The sequence below is a fragment of the Chlorocebus sabaeus genome, chromosome 25 (assembly GCF_047675955.1).
Source record: "Chlorocebus sabaeus isolate Y175 chromosome 25, mChlSab1.0.hap1, whole genome shotgun sequence".
In the NCBI taxonomy this organism is placed as follows: Eukaryota; Metazoa; Chordata; class Mammalia; order Primates; family Cercopithecidae; genus Chlorocebus; species Chlorocebus sabaeus.
In genome coordinates this window covers 10852772-10876814 of record NC_132928.1, presented here as the reverse complement: position 1 = coordinate 10876814, position 24043 = coordinate 10852772, and the positions used below count along the sequence as shown (strand labels likewise).

Sequence of the window (24043 nt, the reverse complement as noted above, 5' to 3'; positions counted from 1 at the left end):
ATATGTAATTTCTCCCAGTCAGGACTCTGTATGTGCATGGATGTATTAGGAAGTACACAATTCCATTTTATCCCCAATAAGACCTCCTACAGAGCAACTACAGTGACAGCCGTAGGTGTCAGTAGATTTGAGTTCTGGACTAATCCACAGATTTTATTAAACATTGACTATAAATATGTTATTATAATAGAAAAACTCAATAAAAAATAGGAATAAGAGGCAGTCTTTGACTTTAAAGAGCTCTGAATCTCGCAGAGGGACTTCTGTGACAGAAACAATATATGAGGTTCTGTGTGACAGCACCTCATGGAAGATATCAAAATCTAGACTTTTTTTTCATATCAGAAATAAATTCCTCTTTTGAAAATAATCGTGATCTTTTTAGAATATGGCACTTAAGTTAGGAAGAATGGGTAGAGTTTATAGACCCATGAAGGTGGGAAGAGATAGAGGCATTCCTCTTTCTATTCCGATGGAATAAAACAATTACAGCCAAAGCCCTGAAGAAATGAGGTACACAGAAAGTCTGTGAAAACGTCTGGAAAAGCTGGAAAAGGATCAGTATAATGTTTCCCAACTGTATTCTTTTGAATAACATGTGATCCTTGAGAAAAGTTATATAATAAATTAATTTAGGAAGCCTTGTGTGAAAAATACTGAAATTGTTTCTTAATTACAAGATTTTATGGGAATATTTAACAGCTTCTCTCCAAGAGAAGGTATAAAGACACAATACTTGTTTACTTAGACCATTTGATAAATACACATAGCAAAAAGACAATATTACTAATTTGGCACATCAGAGAAATACAATATAGGAGTTGTTGTAATGGCTTAATGAGCTTTAATATGTAAATCGACATTATTTGTGTATGCCTGGCACATACCCAATAAATTGTTTTTGTTATAGTTGTTGTTACTTGGTAGAGGTATTTGACAAGGATTTTCACAATTTCTTTACAGCCAAAGTGAATACTTATTATCTGAATGGCATAAAGAGTTAGGTGACTTTGTAACTGGTTGAATGGTCAGTCTTGGAAATTCTCATTAACAGAGGCTGCCAACCCAATGGCAAGTCTTTAATGTTGTGCCAAGGGCCTCAATCCTCCTCTTTAACCTGGTTAAAATATTTACTAATGACTTGAGTTAGCTTATAAAGGTGTGAAAATCAAATTGGCAGGTCATGGGAAGTTGGGAAGGATTATTATACGAATTCACAAGATCTTAATAAGAACAAGATTCTCTATGAATTGGCATGATGGTCTAAAATTATATAAAGAGGAAAAATACACAGTCTTATGTCTGAACCTTAGAATCAACTGTACACATAGAAAATGGCAGAAAGGAGGCTTGCCAGAAATCAATTAGAAAAAGACTTGAGGATTTATAGGTGACTATAAGCTAAATATGTGATAACAAGGAAATATGGTTTACAGAAAATGTAACATGATTTCAGGTTGTATCAGAAGACATAGAGTATTTAGATTTAGGGAGGTGGGAGGTCCACTTGTTCTGCGCAGGTCAGACCACACATGTAAATAGTTTCTTGAGTACTTGTAAGCGATGAAGACTAATCAGAACTAGCTGGAAGTCTATGCCAAGATAGTGAGTGGACTTTTAAAATGACTCATAAATTATGGATATATTGGGAAGTTTTAGCGAAGAGAAGCTTTAAGAGCAGGTATGGTAATTGCATTAAAATATTTGAACTTTTTCATTTGAAAGAGGAATTAGACTTGATTTCCATAATGCCATATGGTAGAATTAGGGCCAAGAATTCCACAACAATCTTTTCATAAGTATTTTTTGAATGCCAACTCTGTGTCAGGCATCATGCTAGGCAAGGAAACACACTTGCCCTAAACAAGCCCACAATCTTTTAGGAGATAGACACCCAGGCAGCCTTATCCAGACATGATAGCCGGGCCCCTAATTGAGCAATGCACTATGGTGAAAGAGGAATGAACAATCAAATTTGCCTGACGGTGGTTTTTTTGGAGCAATGTTATACATCATATAAAATCAAACAATTCTGTAAGATTTATAAATTTTTTTTAAAAGCCTAGCATTTTGCAGCTCTTGTTCTACAGTGTTTCTTTCTCCAGCACAGTCATTGTCAACTTTTTAGCTGGTTATCATACTATTCATTTCCATGTCTCTACATGGCATCGTTATATTGCTATTTGTTAATTTTCCAGTTTTAGGCTTTATCTATTGACTTTCCCTTATGGAAGATGACAATTTAGGGCCATTTTTTCTCCATGTACATGTATCCTTTCATTCTTCATCCTCCCAATATAATAATGTGGTGTTTTTGGTTAAAGCTAATATTCTGCTACTGTGGCTATGAAAACTGTGTTCCCTGCTGAGTCATATAAAATATGGTTACTTTTCCTTTCCTGTATATCTTTGTATTTTCCCTACAATTAATATATTTTTATCTTTAAATTTACTTTATTATGTATGTACTTATTACTAATTCAACCCAAAATGCTATATTAGTTGTCTCAATCTTTTCTTTAAAAATTCAGGATCATTAGATTGCCATTTAATTTCATCTTTCAGGTTTTCTCCCAAAGTCTTCTGAGCTGCTCAAACTTCTGGTTGTTCCTTGCCTGGGACATAGCCCTATCTTGGGGTCTCTTTGCACAGACAACCTGAGGGTTCCTTTTGCCTTCGTCTGGTCTTCGGTTCCCTAGTGCTTGCATCACACATCTTCTATTAGTGACCCATCTTCTTTGAATGACCACAAGATCCAGTAGTTCTCTGCAAGAGAAAAATGGAGAGATAAATTTTTCAGACATTTGCAGATCTGACAATCTCTTTATTTTACCCTCACACTTAATTGATAGTTTGTCAGGGTTCGTATATCTAGATCGAAAATAATTTTCCTTCAGAATTTTGAAGGTGTTGTTTTATTTATTTCTTCTTTTCAGAGTTGCTGGGAAGTCCAGAGTCTTTCTGATTCCCAGTCCTTCGTATGTGACCTAATTGTTTTTTCATCTTTGGAAACTTTCAGCATCGTCTCTTTGTTGAAATTTCACAATGAGTTGCCTTAGTATGAGTCTACTCTTATTTATTTTTCTAGGTAGTTGGTAAGCTGTTTCAATCCATCTTTCCATTACGGAAATTTTTCTCGAATAATTTCACTGATGCTTTATTTTTCTCATTTCCTTTTAGACCTCTTGCTTTTTGAATTTTAGACCACTTGTATGGTTCCTCTTACGTTCATATCTTTCTCTTCTATTTACAACTTCTTCCTTTCTCTTTTGCTTCTTTTGTTCAAACAAAATCTCTGGTTCTTATCACATGATTACATTAATTTTTATCTCCCTGATGATATTAATAAAAGCTTCTGGAGTTTCTGAAGTTTTCTTCTCTCTGCAAATTTTTGTCTCAACCAAGTTGTTTTGTGTGATGTGTGTGCACAAGGGGAAAAGGTTTCTTTTCTATTCTATATATACCACTTTGGAAGCTTTCCTCAAAGGTCTGGCAAATTTTATACTTAAAGGCAAGACACTCTTAAGCTGATTTAATGTTCTGAGTGCATGAATGGGGACTGTAAATTGTCAATTTCACTATAGAGTGATTTGGCGGGACAATTTTAATAGGAAATCTCTGCCGTCAATACCTTTATATCTTTCTTTTAGCAAAGAAATATTTCCCGTGGAAGATTTTTTTTTACTTCTTGCCTGGCAGCTAATGTTCTGGGAGCAAAGTGGACACAGAGAGCTAGGGCTGTTTACTTTCAGTATGCATAAAATGACTTTTTTCATTAAGACACCCACACTATCAAATATGCCTGCTGCCTCTTGAGGCCTGGTGTTTCGTATGTTTTAGACAATAAACTGGGGAAGGACAGCCTGGCATAGTGAACTAGGGAACTGACGATCTGTCCATTTCTTAAAAAAATACTTTGAGTTAATCTTCTTTATCTACTCTCCTTCACTCTCACTTCTCAAGGTACCTGATAAGACTAAATGTTGTGCCTTTGGGGATCATATGTCATAAATCTGGGCTGATTTTTAGTTTTACCTACTGCTGTCCTAGTCATTCCATTCCTTGGGTATCTAGGTCATTTACCACGAATTCATCTACTTCCTAGGTCCTATATTTGTTTCTTCTCTCTTGTGCTTCTTTTCCGTTAAGATGACATACATCTAGCTACACACTATTGATTTAGGGTCAGTTGTATGCATGTGATTATTCTACTTTCTTTCGCTGGAGGATCTGGGATGCTTTCAGAGAAAGTAACATTTGTGAAGGACTTTGAACAGTGTTAGATTTTTCAGTGAAACCAGTGAGGAAGAAAAACACAAGCAGCAAAAGAGATGTGAGCACTTTTATGGAGAATTCAGGAAATGTTAACCATGGCTAAGACATTGTTGGCAGCAGCAAGAACAATATAGTTTTTAGATTGGAAAAGTGGTGACCAGCAATTAATGAGACTTATGAAGAGTATATTTTTGAAACTTTAAAACTCGTGTGTATCCCATAATGGGCCAAGTTGTCTCAATGATGCATCCTTCTCTGTAACTGCCAAGCCCTCACAGGTGGACAGCAATAGACAAAGTTTCAAATTGCTTGGTCTACAAAAAAATGCCAATATTTTTTAGCATATATATGTAATGTTTTTAAGCTACTTGATCTCAGGTAAGGGTTGAGAATCAGAGGAAGGAGGAGGAGGAGGAGAAAGAAAGAAAAAAAGGTAGAGAAAGAAGAGACACAAAGAGAAAACCTCACGACACTGATGACATCATGGCTGTGTTTTAAAACTGAGCCTTAAGTCTGTAAGAGTCATTTATGTTCTATTTCAACAGGGAGAAATATGCTGAGCTCTTGGGGTCGTTGACTAACAGGTCTACCAGATGCATCCTGAGTTTGGCTGCAGGAGCAGAGCATTTCATTGCAGGGTTTAAGACGCAACAATGCATTATTAAACCTGTTTGTAACACAATGTGCAAGATGACATCATGTCCCTGGGTGTATGCGACCTCAACAAAAATGCGTGCCCTGCTGTGTGGGAACAGTGAACCCCAGTACAGAAAGTTAGGCAGAAATTATAGTACCTTATAAATAGCTGCTCATCTACCCATTATACTTTCCTCTCTCCTCCTAAATCCAAAGTGTTCTTTAAAAGAGGAAGAAAAATATTCTATGCAATTCTACATCAAAAATATGTAACCAAGAAATGATAAATAAGCATCTGAAATGAAAGAAAAATGGATATAGCCTGAAGAGACTGATTTTTTAGTCTGAAATCTCTGTCATAGTCTGCCAGGAAATAAAAGCCATTGAATATCTAGAACAGTAGGACTTTAATGCAGGGAATTGGCTACACTGGTGATAGAAGAGCTAGGAAACCTAATGGGACAATGAAACAACTCAGAAATTAGCAGTGGCAGGAAGACGCTACCACCTCTGAGCTGGACATATGAAGTGTGGGAGGGCCTGCTAGGTGGGTGGGAGAGACACAGGTGCTGCCCAAAGAAGTCATGAGAGGCGGGAAGAGAAGTGGCCTGGCCTTCCTTCCATTTCTTCTACCCTGCAACTTCCTACCAGTGTTTCTTTCTCATAGGATGAGTCCAGGGAAAAGCCAGTGATGTAGGAGCCTGGGAAATCTGGCTCTGAAAAGCAAAGCAGAGTAGGGGAGGGTGAGAAATGGATCTGAAGACAAACAGATCCAGAACCAGCACATCGAGAAAGATCAATGTGCCCATAAAGGGGAGAGGATCAGTGTCTAAGAAATCATCACTCATCTGAACACAGTGAAGAGATGGTTATTCATCAGATCTAGAATTAGATGTGGAAGAATTAGGAGCAAACTTTAAAAGTGAACAGCGTAGAGGGCAATCACCTCTATCACCCTTATAGCCAGAACATTGGATTGGAGTCTTGCAATGGGCCCACCTAGTATATATCACTGTCTTTCAGTTATTATGCACTGATTAAAATGAAGCATGGACAACATTAATGGAAAACATTGTTTTGGCAGGAAAAACTAAAATTTGAATTTCATAGATGTCTTTGTTGTTGATGCTGTTATTGCTAATAATAATGATATCCAGTACTCATACATGCATTTGTAACTCAATAATTCACCACTAGCAATCATGCTATTTTCATGGGTCAATCCTGTTCCCAGACATTCCTACTGTAAGATTGAAGTAATTTCTTTAAAAGTGATATTCAACAGTTGACTGTTGAAGCAATGTTCTGTTATTAACTAACATGTAATTAGTTCATTAAAAAATACCTCAACTGAATAGGATGTAACTTAATACAATCTACCAAAGTGGAGAAATCCACAGTTTTTCACAAATGGCAGCAAAATTACAGTGCAGGGAAACTGGAAATGAGAAGACGCCAGCTGGCAGGACACTAAGTGTTTCAGATTACTCTGTGTTTATGACCTCTGTGTTCTAGAAAAAAAATTAATTAGATTATGCTATTTGAGAATCTTGGAATGCCATGGCTCTGTGCCAGGCTTATCAGAACCACACATCTGAAGTTTAATTAAGCTCTTTTAAATTTCACCATTATTTCTGAGTTTTGAAAAAGCAATAAATGTAGGAACTAATAAATAACAGTAGAAGAATGCTGAGATTCCCTCAGATGGCAACCTTCAGTATAAAATTATGGACTGCTTCAAAGTCTACTATACACTCGTGTTATTGAACATAAACATGATATGAAACAGTACTCTCTGTTCAAGAAGCTTTGGAAAATAAATGGGTGCAATATAGGGGCTGTAATTGTAGAATCTTATTATGTTGTTTTGAAAATTCAAGTCATTGTTCAATAACATGTCTATATCTCAGGCTGGGGTCAAACTGGGGAAAGGCACATGAATTCCAGCATAGGGAGAGGGAAGCAAGGGAGATTTGCTTCTTGCTCATTTTGATGAGAGAATCTTACTGTCTGGATTTTTAGCTAGTTACTTTACACAGGAGAAAAACAGCTCAAGTCATAATACAAATGGGCTTAAATTTGTTTAATTAATTTTATTTTTTATTTTTTAATGGCAGTAAAATATACATTATTAAAATTTACCATTCTAGCCATTTTTAAGTGCACAGTTCAGTGGCATTAAGTACTTTCACATTATGCAAACTTCAAGCACAATCCATCTCCAGAATTTGGCTTAAAGTTATTTTGCTAATTGCTTTCCAAAACAAAAAAACCTTTAAAAATTTTCCTAGGAATAGTTGGTCAAAGTCTGAAAATATGGAAGACACTACATCTGTGTCTATACATGTAGGAGCCAGTATGATCCTGCTTCATGGCCCTGCAACTGAAGTATCTAAGGGGTTTGACTGTATACTTAGAAAAATGGGTTGTGACTGAGTAACAGTTTTCAATCAGACTTATTGGAGAATATTAACCCCTTTTGAGAAAGCCAACAAATTTGGCAAAACAAACACTGATATGACTAACTGCTTTGATTAAAGAGTTTTATTCATTCATTCAAAATATCTAGCAAGCCCTTATTTATTCTAGATATTGTTCTAGGCATATACTAAATCTTCACTTCCAAAGATCTTTTCCAGTAGGAAAGACAATGTACCAATACATATACCATAGATGGTGATAAATGCTATGATGCAAAACAAGTATGGATAAGAAAAGTAAAAGCAAATTTGGTTCTTTCTTTCCTATTTCTTCCCATTTATAATTTTTAGAGACAAAAACAGAATACTTTCTTAGAATGGAAACCCCATTTGTCTAAAAAGACATTGGATCTTATTCCTTGCTGTGCCCTCACTCTGGTACACGAGGTGATAGGCTAAGGAGATGAGGCTGAGCAGGTCACAGTATGAAAGCCTTGTGTTGCTTTGCTCTCCTCTCTCTGTTTCTCAGTTTTTTCAGCATTTTGATTCTTTTTACTCTTCTTCCTTCATTTCATTGAAAAAGCAGGTAACTAAGGATATATATCTACTCATTTCTCCAACAAATATGAATTAGAAATCTACCATTATGGAGCACTGTGCCAGCTGCTGCAGGGAGTCAGGAATGCATAAGGCGCAGATTATCTCCTCAGGATGCATTGGCATTTATTAGGTTGGTGCAAAAGTCATTACAGTTTTGCCACTACTTTTAATGCAAAAGCTGCAATTACTTTTGCACCAATCTATTAGATATGTAGTTGTAGAAGGAGGCAACCAATGCTACGTGTTCACATGAACAGCAGAGATGACACATGCTTTGAGGCTTTCAGGAGATACCAAGACAACTTCTATTAAGGAAATCTTAGAATAATTCATAGAAAAGGTAACTGTAGAGATGGAGTTTGCTGGACGAGCAGCACAGAATTATGAAAGAAGAGAGGTTCTCAATAGAGAAAATGTGGCCAATATGACCACTGTGCAGAAAAGTGGAGGAGGAGAAAGACTGAACAAGGTTTGCTCACAAGTGAGTACATTTGAGAGAGTATCTGTGTGTTGAGGGGGGAAGTGAGGGGGAACCTGACAGAAAATTAAGATTTACGAAGTCAACTATTTGATCTAAATAATACTAACTCACATACTTGGCTGACTTTACCATGGAATTAAGCTCATGTATTCACTCATTCAATAGATATTCATGGATTGCCTATTGGGCCTATACTAGGGATACAATAGTGAACAAAACAAATTTCCAAGTTCTAAATCCATAGAGCAAGCTTGAAACTCCTGAGCAGGAGCTGATGCTCCAGTCCACAGGTAGAACTGCTTCTTCAGAGAGACTTCAGTGCTGTTCTTAAGGCCTTTCAACTGACTGGATCAGTTCCACCCAGAAAATTCAGGATAATTTCATTCACATAACGTCAACTTGAGTGTAGATGACTACCAAATAACTTTATAGCATCACATCTACCAAATACCTTTATAGCATCACCTCGATGAGTGTTTGCCTAAATAACTGGGTACTATAGCCTGGCCAAGTTGACACCTAAAACTGACCGTCACAGATGACTCACCAATTTTTACCCAGTAACAAACTGACTGGCTTTGTGTAGACTATGACAACTCTTTCCTCTACCTTCTGTTTTTTTAACTGGCTCTTTTGAATTATGCAGACGGCTTCAGACTTGGATTTCCTGCCTGGCAGGCTATAGTCAGGTTCCAAATGACAAAATATTAATTAGGAGGACTGCACACGATCTTGTTTGCAAATTCATTAGCACTGGGAGCTTGGCTTCGGCAGTTGTTTGTCCTGATGCCAAGGGGGTACGTTTCAGCCCCCAAATAGCAGGCATCTGGATCTCATGTCCAACTTTGTGGCCGTTCTAATCTTCATCTCTTTAACATAAGAAGAGTGGTTCTGCTTGCACTGCTGCCCATAATTCAATATTAAAATACTCCTTTAAGAACAAAATAGTGCCTGTGTGACTTGGTGTGTGTCATGGGGAAATTCTAGGGAGGAGAAATAACTGCTATCCAGTTCATCCTATTGACCCCAATGAACTCTGTTCAATAAATATTTGCAGAGGGACTGAATGCCAAAGCATGTCTTGAGTTTATGCAACTTGGTGACATTTCCACCGCTAAAACTGTGTTACTACAAACTTTATCTTGGAGAACTCGTGATAGGTGGTGAAATTGCTCCGAACCTAGGAAGCTGCTATTGGCCAAATTATGTGCTGTTGGAGAGAAATATTTCCTGTGTATTCAAAAAAAGTGGGGGCTAGGCATGACTAATATGGTAAGAATGTTCTCATCTTCTCCAGGAGAAGAATGGAGTCAGGTAGAGCTTTGCAACAATCCGTGGTCACAAACCTCAGTAGACACCCAGGTCATTAACTAACCACATGCATGTGGCACATGGAATGGAACATCCCAGAGCTCTGAAACCACAGGCATCTCTCTGCTGGATTAAAGGAAGTAATTTCACAGGCCCAGACAGAAAAGGGATGTGGTGATTTTTCAAACGATTCTGATTTATAGTCAATAAGGTGCAAGGTTATGATACACAGAGTAAATGAATCGTTTACACTCCTCCTCATCACTCCCTTCCAGAAGTCCTGGCTTCTGCTGGTTTCTAGGAAGATACCAAGAGTGTCACCTTTATGAGCACTATGCCTGGTCTTTGTATCTGTCACCCAGCCTCCCATCTGTGAAGTGATTCTTCAGAAACCCCTGACTTTGGTTACTAGCCAAGCCAGGGTGTGATACTTTTTCCTGTTTAATTAACAACAACAACAACAAAAAAGGCTTGCCCATTTACTTTTGCCAGCTATCTGAAAGTTCAAAAGGTAAAGAACATTTCCCTCCACAAATAAACCATGGAATGTATTTGGAAATTGAGTTTTCATCGTAGTTGCTGTATTGAGCCACTTATTCCACTGCTGAAGAAAGTGAAATGGGAGTTCTTTCCTAAAAGGGGGAAAAAACCCAGAAACTTTGTATTTAGAATTTCACATCTATGGTAGAGGCTCTAGGAATTTGAGATCATTATTCTGACATTGATTTAGGCTAGTATACCCTCAGATGGGAGGTACTTATCATACCCACTAGTACAATGGAAGTTCAAATTTCTACTGAGAAAAAATAATAAGATAAAGGTGTGGCCATTTTGAGACCTTCTGATGATAGGCCATGATGGTACTTCATAAACCGACCTATCCTTAGCAAAAGACTCTTTTTATACATTGCATTTTTAATTTATAATGATGTAAAGCTGAATGTCGTATTTGCTGTGTAGGACTGCCCATTAGAGACCAGGCCTCCTGTCCATAGAACTTGGTAGAAAACCCTAAAGTATCCCCTTTCATGATGATCCAAGAGTCCAGATGCCACATTTTGTACCACTTTATGAAGGAAGTGATATTTGAATTGAATGCTGAAATGCAAAGAGGATTTAAACGACAGGGAAGGATGTAACTTAAGTGTCTTATCATCTGTCTGATCTCATCTCCCAACATTCTGAGGCTATTTTTCAAGTATTTAAGAAAACGGGCTCGAATCCCCATCTTGCATACAGTACAAGGTCTAGCACCCTTCCTCAGCATACCTCAGAGGTCTTTAAGGGTCTATGTGTCCTTTGATCACCATTACCTATAATGTCTCGCTTCCACTGAGTTCTCAGTCTCTTCTGTGTCTCATCTTCTCAAGCAATTTTTTTTCCAGCCCTACATCAATGTGGTTCTCAGTTTCTGAAGAGACCACTGATATAAAGCTGTTCAACATTCAGATTTTAAGAAGAGTTGCAACATGGCACAGAAGTGGCAACATCTTAGATTTTATACCATATATTGATATGGTTTGGTTCTATGTCCCCACCCAAATCTCAAGCCGAATTGTAATTCCCAGCATTGAAGGAGGGGCCTGGTGAGAAGTGATTGAATCATGGGGGTGGACTTCCCCCTTGCTCTTCTTGTGATAGAGTTCTCTGAGATCTGCTTCTTTAATAGTGTGTAGCACCTCCCCTTTACCCCTTCTCTCCTCCTGGCCATGCAAAGACGTGCTTACTTCCCCTTAGCCTCTGCCATGATTATAAGTTTCCCGAGGCCTCGCAGAGGCAGAAGCCTGTACAACCAGCAGAACCATGAGCCAATTGAACTTCTTTTCTTTATAAATCACCCAGTTTCGGGTATTTCTTTATATCCGTGCGAAAATGGACTAATAAATATATCCCTCATCCAATTTCTCTGGTCCTCTCAGCCACAGGAGATATCTTACTAGCCTTTCTATTTAGGATTCCACTGGCCATTAATCTGGGGCCACAGTTAGAGTAAGAGAAGGCTGATGTAATGAACAATAAAACATCTCCTGATGTTATGACTCAAAGAACTAAAAAACTTTCTTTTTCACATAGCAGTCTGAATTAAGTTTTCCAGGCTAGGTTTTGGCTCTGCTCTATATAATCATTCAGGGACCTGGCTGTCAGTGAGTTGTTGCTTTGCTGGTCTCTGGGTCTTGTATTGTTTACATGGCCAAGGCTGGCACATCCCAGTGGTTACATCCAACATAAAAGGGGAAGATAATACCTACTGTCTATGGCTCTGGCTTAGAAGTGGCACACCCTACTTTTGCTCACATTCCCTGGGCGAGAATTCAGTCATAAGACCAAACTAACCTCAAGGAGTCTGGGAAATGTAGTGCCAACACAGGTGGCCACTTGTTTATCCCAATCTCCTTTACTACAAAGGAAGGTGAGAATAAATGTTGGTGAAGAACTAGGCATTCCTGCTACATCTTTCTCTTGTCTTTCAGAAACTTCTTCCCTTGGACTCAACTTTTTTTCTCTACTTCTCAGCAGCTAAGTCCTAGATTTGTATTCCATTTTAAATGCAAAACGATTTGGTTTCTCATGTTTTTAATATTCTCCTCCTAGACCAGATTCAGTAGCCTCAATTTTTTTTTCTTTTTTTCTTTTTTTTTTGAGATGGAGTCTCTCTCTGTCACCCAGGCTGGAGTGCACTGGCACAATCTTGGCTCACTGCAACCTCCACCTCCCAGGTTCAAGCGATCCTCTTGCCTTAGCCTCCTCAGTAGCTGAGATTATGGGTGCACGACACCATGTTCTGCTAATTTTGTATTTCTAGTAGAGACAGGGTTTTGCCATGTTGGCCACGCTGGTCTCGAACTCCTGACCTCAGGTGATCCACCTGCTTCAGCCTCCCAAAGTGCTGGGATTACAGGCGTGAACCACTGGGCCTGGCTAGTGGCCTCAACTTTTAAAAGAACAACCTGGTAAGCTCTTTTGCTATACAAAGAATCAACTACCACCGAGGTAAGTATTCCCTGTTCCTAAAGGCAGTCATCAACCCATTATTTTGCTTGGTGTGTGCACGTGACTTCCCCATTCATGTACAAGCATGAAAGTAGTAATTATTCCTCTCTGCTGCATAAGGGACTGCATGCAGTGGAGTGAAGGGAGTGAGTATTCCCTGAAAAGGAAACATTGAAACAAAAAAGTGGAGAGAGGAAAGCATGGGGTACATTCAGAAGTCAGAGATGGGTCTGGTTGACCTGGCTCATAGGCTACGCGAGTCCTGAAAAAGACTTCTTAAGTCAGGTTCCCCTCCATGCCCACCAAACCTGTGACAAGGAAGCCATATGGCTATTAACAGCCCCACCTGGGTCACTTGGAGAAAGCAAGAGGTAGATTTCAAAAGAAGACACTGGCAGCACGTAGATATCCACTGTGACAGGAAGTGATGGCATGTGGATTCTGAAAGACTGTAAGATGAATCACGCCTAATGAAAGGACTCAATTAATGCAGAACCTCAAGTTCTGTTAGGTGGGCTGGCATACAGAATATGGAAACATTCTGTTGGGACTCAGATCTCGAATGCTAGAAACCCAGCAAGGTGAAACAGTGATAGATGGGGTTTCCCTGTGGGCTTTGTCATTCCCATGTCATTCATGGTGACACTCATATGCCACTTGCTTCAGCCTGGTCATAGGGGCATACAACCCTCTCAGATATGCCTGCTGGGCAGGGTGAAAGGTAAGCACCACAGCCATCCCTATGGATTGTCCTAAACCTTGTGACGCTTCTATGAACCAGTTTAGTGGGTCCTCCAGTAGCCTGCAGAGAGGTGTGAAGAGGCTAATACTTCCATATAGTATTGCAGAAGAAATTGAAAGCACTTAGTCCATAGTTAAAAGGCACCTTATCTTGTAAACATCTTGTATTATAAGTTCATTCACTTATTTTAAAATAAATATATATATTTATACTCTGACTATATGATCAGTGTTGTGTTAGAATCTGGGAATATGAAATTATTTAGAAAAAAATGCCTATATATTTGTCCCCCTCACCAGAATTGAGTTCTTCTAGAGTGGATACCCTGCCTGCCTTATTCACAACTGTGCCTCCAATACCTAGAAAAATTTCTGGTATACAGCAGGCACTCAATTAATGTGGCTTGATTAGATAAATGAGGACAATCACTGTCTTCAAGAAGATGAAAGTCCAGTGGAGGAGAAAGATGTGTAAGCACAATGCAGTGTAGTAAATTCTGTGACACAGGAAATCATAAAACTATATGTCAACAAACAGAGGGTGGGGGTGAGGGAGGAGTGAATAAGGTTTCCAAAAGATGACACAATGTGGGACATTAATGGATGAACAGAACATTGCCCATTTGTGCCGTGGTTCTCCTCCCTTATTCTTCTCTTTGAGGATTCTAGATTTCATGTGTTCTCTTTTGATGGCTTGGGACAATGGGCAGAGAGGGAACACTCTGGGCCTGCTGTGTCCTGGGTGTGGCTGTGTGGCTCTTTCTGTAGCTGTGCCAGGGGAATGACTTTACAGGATCTCAGCAAGAGCCCAAGGGACTGTAGCTTGTGGGATCTTGGCAGAACTGTCTCAGTGCTAAGGTCAGAATTGAGGAAAGATGTTGTAATTGCCTTAAAGGCACGTGGACTCAAAGGCAACACAGACGTTGAACACAGCTCTTTTTGCAGACTGCACTTGCAGGGAAGTGAATGGAAGCTTTTCCCATGTGTGGCCAAATAGATGGGGTTAAATATGATTAAGCCCAAACATGTAAACACGAAATTCCCAAGTTAATGGTGATGTAATATTCTGTTAGAGTTAGGCCAGATTATAGCTGATTGTGTTGCTTCATATTGGAACCTGGTCCAAAATGTTGATTCCTCTTATAAATCCTGTAGTCATCCCCAGGAATAGCATGATCCACCAAAAAGAAGCCTTTCTAAAGTTTCTAGAGAGTTTCAATGAGAAATTTCTTAGCAACACCTGGAAAAACCACAAACAACACAACTGGCCCTTGGGGAGCCCCAGGAAAATGCCACCTATCTAGACTAGTGTGCCTGCTGCGCCCTTCTCAGACGTCCTGAGAGCACAGGACTGGGTTGAACGTGCTCTGCCCCACATCCTAACAGGGAAGAAAAGCATGAGGCCATTAAACAAAAAGGAAAAATAATACCAGACTTCGTTGAAATCACATCCAACTGGGGCTAGGGTTCGATCTGCAATTCTTCATCCTTTCTGGTCTTCATTCAGCAGCCACTGACACCCCCAGAGGCTGGATTCTTTCTCCAGGGCAACAAATGCTCAATTCATCAGGGAACCGAAGCACAGCTCCTGTGCTATTTCTCCAGGATCCTTACAAACATTGAATATAAATGGAAACCAAAGACATATTATTTTCGGAAGTGAACATATTTTCACCCTAGTATAGGATGTTGATCCTTATCACTCCCTTCCACATAGAGAGTGTCCCTTCTTCACACCTTGCTCCTAGGGACTTCAAAGGAAACCTGGAAGGAGCCCCGTAACAGGTTTCCCTGCTGTGTTCCAACCATAGTGTTTCTGACGGCACTTAAATGCAAAAGCAAATGCTTAATCTAGGTAAGGACCTAAAATAATGAAGCTTGGCTTTTTAAAAGATTAGGTATAAGAAAGGAAAATGCTGCAGGAAGTCATAACAGTAGAGTTATCATGGTGTGTATATGCAGCATCTGGATTCTAGGGATTATGCCAACAATAATCCCTAGATTATTATGTTGATTATGCCAACAACAATAAGCACAGCAGTGTTGTTAAGGCCCTGGGCACAATTAAATCTCAACTCCAAGTTAACTAAAAAAAAAAAAAAAAACAACAACTGAACATAGTTCTTTAATTTTGAATCTGAGTCCATTTTGTAAAGCTGTTAGAATTGAATAAAAGCTGGCAAATGATTCCATGTTAAAAAGTGAGATGTTTTCTTGTTTGATTAAAAATATACAGTAGACTCTATACACTCAATTTAAATATAGCAGAGAGTTAAGAATGAAAATGCTTGTTATTGCTCGCATTAGCCAGGTGTGGTGGTATATGCTCGCATTAGCCAGGTGTGGTGGTATATGCCTGTAGCCCCAGCTACTCAGGAGGCTGAGGCAGGAGAACTGCTTGAACCCGGGAGAGGCAGAGGTTGCAGTGAGCCGAGATCATACCACTGCACTCCAGCCTGGGGGACAGAGTGAGACTCTCTCTCTTTCTCTCTCTATATATATATACACACACACACACACATATATATAGCTTATGATATAGCTTATGTAATTTTCCTTATACCTGCTTGTTTTCATTTGAGCGACTTGATGTTTTCTCAGTTTATGATGAGTTATTTATATCAGCAGATGATTCCTTGAGGTTTCATCGCCAGCTAGAAGACCTACAGCTCTATTATGTTTTTCAGAGGAATTTAAAATAACACTGAGAACAAAAAGTCAGGTTGGTCACTAAAATGTCCCTTGAATCCCTTGAAGGTACCCTTTCTTTCTCATTTTTAGAGCTCTGCCTGACCTTAAGCCTTCAGCACTTCCTGCCTTGATTATTACCATAACTTTCTTATTGGGCTCCCTGTATTCCACGCTATCTTCCTCCAATTCAATTATTTTTCTACCCCTTATTTTTCTAAATGTAGATCTAATTATTTTTCTTCTTTGCTTAAAATCTGGTCATGTTCCTTCTTTTTGAGACAGTCTTGCTCTGTCGCCCAGGCTGGAGTGCACTGGCGCAATCTTGGCTCACTGCAAGCTTTGCCTCCTGGGTTCATGTCATTCTCCTGCCTCAGCCTCCCAAGTAGCTGGGACTACAGGAACCCACCACCACGCCCAGGTAATTTTTTTTTTTTTTTTTTTTTTGTATTTTTTAATAGAGACGGGGTTTCACCATGTTAGCCAGGATGGTCTCGATCTTCTGACCTCATGATTCACCCGCCTCGGCCTTCCAAAGTACTGGAATTACAGGCGTCAACCAGTCTTGCTCCTTCTTATAGGCCTTTCACAATGTAGCTCTAACTTGAATTTTCATCTCATCTCCTGTCATTCCTCAACATGAAATGTCCGACTGGTAGCAAGGGACATTAGCCATCCCACATTCCTCGTGTACCTTCTCACCTACAAGGTAGTCCATGCCATTACTTCTCTGTAGGATTCTCTTCAGTTTTAGTTCTCTATTGCTGTAGAATCTTTAAAAAAACAAACAAACAAAAAAAACAAAACACTCAATGGCTAAGTGACTAAAACAACATCCATTTATTTTACGTAGATTAGAAGTCCAGGCCAGGCAGAGTTGGGTTCCCTGATTGGTATCCCACAAAGCTGAAGTCAAGGTGTCAGAGTCAGCTGGAGACTTGACTAGGGAAAGATCTGTTTCCAAGCAGTTTCAGATGCTCAGCAGAATTAACTCCCTTGTTGTAGCTGTAGGACCCAGGTTCCCATGATACTGCTAACTCTTGTCTAAGGTCTGCACTCAGCTCTCAGAGGCTACTTTCAGGTCCTTGACACATGGTCCCCACCACAGTCCATCTCACACTTTCAATCTCTGTGACTTCAGGAAGGGCTTAGACTCTTTTAAATGTTCAACTGATTAGATAAGGCCCACCCAGATATCCACCTTTTTATTAACTCAACTGATTAGAGACTTTACTTACATCTGCAAAATTTCTTTTGCCATAGATAAAATGCGATCACAGGAGTAATATCTCATTATATCCACAGATTTCGTGCACTCTCAATTGGAGGGAATTATACGAAGGCAAGGTCATAGAAGTCATCTTCAAATTCTGTCCACCACACTTTCCTTTTCTTCTCTGCTGGAGAAACTGCTATTCATCACGTAGGATCTAGCTTATATGAGTCTTCTATGTTAATTAGTCCTGACATCCTCAGGCCGGGGTGCTGGCTCTGTGCTCACCATGGATCCCCATTCATCCCAATAGAATTATACTTACGTCTCATATTAGACCTAAATATATGTAGTCATTTGATTAAAATGTAAGAAAGAATATTGAGAAATTCTCAGTTTTGTTTTGCATACCCAGATCCCTTGTTTGTTGACACTGTGTTCTCTGTATTAAAACGCCTGTCTAAATATTGTTTGAAAGGGAGGTATGCCATGCTACCAAGTAAGGAATATTTTCCCAAATAAAGGTGGGGGCTTAATGTCAAGTGAAGGATGAGTCTCCCTTATCTTGCATATTAATATTACACATTCAATAGCTCAGGCTTTTCATGGCCAGTGGCATTGATACAAGGAACCCAGTGTAAGATTAGAACTGCTATTCACGTTCATTATGTATTCACATTTGCTTATAAAGGACGAGATCACATGAAAATACATCCTCAGCAAATTGGTTAGACAAATACTGAAGAATAGGTGTAATTTTCTAAAATTTCTGTTTTAACAATTACTTTGCATCTTTGTCCAACGGAATAAAGCTTTTGGTGGCCTTAAATGGAAGAATGGCCTGGATATAATATGTTTTCCCTTGTGAAATATTTCTTTCATAAAACAAATAGAAGGAATTCACCTTTAGTGTGCTTGATTTTTCCTCCTGAGAATCATTCAGGTCTCATTCAGCTTTCCAAGGACTAGTGAATCCAGCTTTTCATATCATTCTGTCCAGGTGCACACAATTGAGATGAAAGCTGTGTGAGATTATTGGATAGTACATAGACACCAATGTAAATTCAAGATTGGGAAGAAATAATTATTTTTGCCTGCTTATCAATGCAAAATATATTCTGCTTTGTCTGTTTTCTGGAAAGAAAACTGGAATTTGAGTAATTTTATACTATAGCTGAATTTCAGGATTCCTCATTTTGAAAAGAATGAGCATGGGAAATTATCCAGAACCGCAGCTCTTTCCTGTGACTGAAAGAAAAACAAACTGGAACTTCCCTCCGTGTATTCTTTCATGCAGGACAGCACCATTCAGCAACTACTGAGAGTTCAGAAATTCCCAGATAATAGCCAGATGAAAGAAAAAAATGACTCCTACCTTTTAACACGTTTGCAGAGATCTGGGTTCTAAACTCTGCCAATGGAATGCTGGAAACAGGGGCACCAGTTAGGATAATATTTAACAAAGCATTTTGAACTGGCACCAAGCTTCCATTAACGGAATTAAAAAAGACCTGCCAGTGTTCTGGGGAAGAAGATTCCCACAGTTCCCCTCCAAAATGTTTTAAAATGTGCAGGGAAAAAAAGGGATGAATCAAGAATACCTCACAGACATTTTTTCTAAGCTGAGATGAATTATGTTAGCTTCTGTTCACCTACAATATATATGGATACTGCTGTTGCCCTAATCAGCAGCGATGGTTTAAAAATTGATCTGAAATATCAGCACTTGACCCTGTGACACTGCTTTTCGTCGACACTTTCAATCACATCTGGTCTTTAACTGTAAAATTCTTGGCCTATTCCAGAGTCCATTGCTCTGACAGCTGCATGCATTTTGCACGCAGAATAACTCCTCTCCCAGATATTTAGGAAACCAGGACAACACGGCTTTCATTGCTAGATCACTTAACCACAAAAAGAATTCTAATAAGTTTCCACAAAAAGGCCCTTTGGCCTGAGATATTGAAAAGGAAGAAGCACTGTGAGAGACTGTTGGCAAGGACATGCACTTGGGTGCAGGGAAACCTTGATTTAAATTCAAACTCTATCTTTCAGCCTCAGTTATACAAAAAGGTAAGACGTTATATCCTCTGGCAACAACAACAACAAAAACAAATATATTGTAGGGATTAAAATGAAGCGCAACTGTCTTGAAAATACTTTTAAAAATAATTGTATAAGTTATATTATTTAACTTGGCAGCATCATATTGACCTTCTAGTCCAGAACAACTAGGTAGTTATAAAAAATATATATTCATTAGTTCTACAAGGGTTTACTGAACATCTACAATGTGTCAAACTCATTTCTAAAAATATGTGATGTAAGTTGCCTCCATATGATAATAGCCATATGATAACAAATAAATAATTTTGTTGAGTAGAGAATCAACCTTTTGATTTTAAGTTATCATTTTATAACATAAGCCATATTCTATATGGTCCTCTCTTCAAAATTTTACATTTATTGCACATCTACTGGGCTACCTCATTTAAACCACCTAAAGGTCACATGAAATAAGATACCATTTCATAACTGATATTCAGAGGGTTTAAACCATACGCTCAACGTCACATAGCTTGTTGAATAGATGAATCAGCCAAGATCCTATGTCTAACTGCATAGTGTATGTTTATATCACCCCGTTATGTTAAGTTCTTAAAGATGCTGATTATTTGAATGCGTCAAAAGCTTCAGTGTTTTTCACAGGCTTTCAAAGAGATTGACCTCAATGCAATACAAAAACAATCCAGCTTATTTAGGTCATCTGGAAAAAGTTATCTTACAAAAATTTTAAGACTTTCTATAACTTAGGTTAGAAGTTTTATATGAATTCCTTGTGATGGCACCTAACTTTGTCCTATGACTCCATCTATGTCTCCGGCTTCCTAAGAAGTTCCTGTCCTCCATCTTCCTGGTTTTTGTGCCACAGCACTCTGGCCACATCATGTGACTCATCGTCCCCCACATGCCCTGAGTTTTACCTGATTCCATGACTCTTCCCAGAGATCTTTTCAGCCACTTTTTGACTTCAGTAGTTGGAATTGCGGATTCCCTTCAATTAGCTCCCATCACCTTCTTTGTGTATCTTTATTATTGTATGGATGGTATTTAAATTATAGATACATATTAGGTTATGAATTCACTATAGCTTACTTATGTTTGTGATCTTAGTGTCTGGTGTAGTGTTAGCATGTGACTTAATACATGATCATTAAATGAGTGAAACGTAATTTCTCTGTGTAACATTTTCCATGTTACAAGAGAATGTACTTTCTCTTTTTGTTCTTTTATGTTTATGAAAAATTAGAATGTTAGATGACTTTTTATTGTAGTTGAATGTTTTCAAAGCAAGGCTTAGGCTGATTTTCTCAACATCTCTTGTAGTCACACATGGAATTGACCAGTCATATATCCCTAAACACATGAAAGCAGAAGAGCATGAGCATTTACCCCACCCTCTCCATCACACATACATATTCTAGTGCAAAAAAGCAAACACACAGTGCATTCTTTCAGTCATTCATTCAATTAAAATTTGCCACTTGATTTCTAAGGCATTTCAATCACAAATAAAAGAATTAGTTTTCCTTAAAGACTTGATACTCTCAATTCTCATGATTACAATTAGCAGCTCTGATCTCTGGTATCTCTAAGATATTCTTATTTAAGTGTTATGGAAGTTTCCATTTCTGCCAAGATGTAAAAATAGCATAGACTCAATTCTTCCTCTCCTAAATTCAACTCTGAATATAACACTGGTGTAAGAAGGGGCGGTGAGATTGACTAGTCTGAGAAAATAATGCTGCAACTTTGAGAAAGCCCTGGAAAGAGAAGATAAATGAAATCTGATGGAGCTGGGAGCAGCAGTTCAGAGAAGATGAGGGTTAGGTACAATAGGGGTTGGGTTGGGAAAAAGTCTTTCTATCTGCTCTTCTCTCACCACAACATTGCCCTGACAGGATCACTGCTCATTGCAACATTTCTGCAAAGCAAAAATTGAGCAGCTTCTTACCAGGTCTGCCAGGTTGAAAGGTGGCACTCCAGCACAACTATAGGTGCATGAAGTGGGAAGCAAAGAACTGCAGATGCGCTAGAAGATTTCTTCTTCCCACTCCTATTATTCATGAACTCAGTTATTACAATTGAGGAAAACAACTCTTAGATAAGAACAGGCTAAGGTTGATGGAACATGAAGTTTTACTGAGGGACAGGATTAACTGATTAGGAGGGTGTTAAGTGGGTCTAGATTAAACACCAATATTCTCCGTTGTAATGCACATATATATTTGTGTATTTTTTGAGATGGAAATATATACATGTATATACGGATATATGCATATATGGATATATATATGGATACATACACATGTGTGGATATGTACCTATATATGGATATATGTATATATGTATGTATAGATACATATATGTATATATGATATATATGTGTATATATATGGATATATGTGTATATATGTATATATGTGTGTATATATGTGTGTGTGTATATATATATTGAGATGAAGTCTCACTCTGCTGCCCAGGCTAAAGTCCAATGGCACGATCTCAGCTCACTGCAACCTCTGCCTCCTGGGTTCAAGTGATTCTCCTGTCTCAGCCTCTCAAATAGTTGGGATTACAGGTGCCTGCCACCACGCCCAGCTAATTTTCGTATTTTTAGTAGAGATGGCGTTACACCATGTTGACCAGGCTAGTCTTGAACTCCTGACCTCAAGTAATCTGCCCACTTCGGCCTCCCAATGTGCTAGGATTACAGGTAGGAGCCACCATGCTCAACCAAGCCACTACATCCAGCCTCTAAGGCGTATTTCTCCACACCCATTAAGTCTGTGTGACATCAAAAGTTAGGACTTGGAGTTTAACTTCTCTCATTGGACACCCTATTAACCAATGTAATAATGCCTCCAGAGAAATATGAGGTTACAATGAATAACAAGAAATTTTATGAGTTACCTGCTATAAAATAAAGGTAATACTTTGAACAATGTATAGTAGAGGATCAGAATAAAAGTATTAGACAGAAAACCAATTTAATCCAAATATAATATATATTTTCAAAGAGATATGAAACCACATAGCAATTTGAAATAAAGGCAAAAAAAATTTTTTTTAAAAAATAACTATTTGAAAATCCTGGATGAGAAAAAACATAATTGAAATAAAGTGTGTAATAGCTAAATTAAATAGCATATTAGAGATGTGGCTGAAGAAAAAAATTGTATTCTAGAAAGTAGGTTGAGAAACTAATCCATAATGTATCAGGAAGAGGTACAAATTGGAAAATTACAAAACCAAATTTAAGAGCTATGAAGACTTGAAACAGAGTTATTATCATCTGTATAGTAGTCCAAAAAAGGAAAACTAGCAGAGAGAGAAATATTCTAAGAAGCTCCCAGAATAAAAGATTTAAGATTGAAAAGAGGGCAAAAAGATGGATAACGTAAAGCCAATAACTACATAATGAAACTTAGCACCATCAAATACAAAATTAAAAAAATTAATCTACTGAATAAAAATAAGATTACAAAGGAACAAGATCAGATCAGCATCGAACTTCTCTTACTGATGTACAGATTTTTCTTATAACTCTTGCTGTAAGAAGATAATAAATTATATTTAAAAGTATTTAAGAAAAAGAATTCTAAAACTATAATTTTATATATAACTAATTAATGTTTTAATACAGGCATGAAATAAAGAGCTACTCAAACACCTATAAATTCCAGAGAGTTTGCTGCAAAAAGATTCTCTTTGAAAATATTATAAAGAAAGTAATCTGACAGAAATAAATCTAGAATGACACCATAAGAAAAAGCACAAAAATATGAGTAAAATTAGTAAAATTTAATGCTGGCTACCTTAATTTGAAACTAAAATGCTTGGGAATTGAGGGAATGTGGTATATTATTCTAAGGTACTTGTCCTCTTTAGGGGGAAGACAAAAATATTTATAAGATTATTTATAAAATATTTATAAAGATTAAGAAATGAGGAAATAAAATAATAGTAAGTAAGAATTGTAATGTATTTGTAGTAACCATAAGAAGAAAGAAACTAGGTTTAATAAAATATTCTGACCATGTAAAAAAATTTATATTTCCAAAGGAAGGCAGGAAAGAAGAAAACATAACATAAAATGTGTGGTAAATGAAAAATACTAAAAATGCAGAAATAATATGATGTCTATTCTAATACATGTAAGTCAATGAAAATAACTAATCCAAAGCTAAATTATAATACCTTGCAATTATAATATAATATTGGATTACAATATTTTGATTACAAAACACGTGCTTAAAACAAAAAAGCATGAAAAGACCAGAAATAAAGGAAAGAGAAACTGTATCTAGGCAAAAATGAATCAAAAGAAAACCAGATAATTTTAATATCAGAAAAAAATAGAATTTAACTTGAAAAATTAACAAAGGGCAAGTATGAACTATATTTGCTCATAAAGTCAAAATAATAACTTAAGAGGTCATAACGATTAGGAACCAAATATGTACCCCACAATGTAGCATCAATATAAAGTAGCAGCTGGTAGAATTATAGTGAGAGAGAGATAATTTCATGATTGTAGTTGGAGATTTAAATGTAACCACCTTGTAATTAAATGATTAGTAAATGAGTAAAGATATAAAACATTTGAATAGTATTAATAAACTC

General features: G+C 37.8%; 1 long non-coding RNA gene across 3 annotated transcripts in view; it reads right to left on the bottom strand.

Moving 5' to 3' along the window:
• Positions 1–821: 821 nt before the first annotated feature.
• LOC140710240 (uncharacterized) overlaps positions 822–24043 on the bottom strand; it is a 48585-nt gene continuing 25363 nt past the window's right edge. Inside the window, exons 1-5 of one of the 3 annotated variants that reach the window (XR_012091187.1) lie at positions 18261–18378; positions 17382–17540; positions 16846–16916; positions 14886–15064; positions 822–2766 (exon numbers count right to left, since the gene is read on the bottom strand). This is a non-coding gene — a long non-coding RNA (uncharacterized lncRNA). Of the gene's footprint in view, positions 2767–14885; positions 15065–16018; positions 16160–16845; positions 16917–17381; positions 17541–18260; positions 18379–24043 lie in introns of those variants that run through there. The other 2 variants (XR_012091185.1, XR_012091186.1) reach the window with 2 other exon arrangements.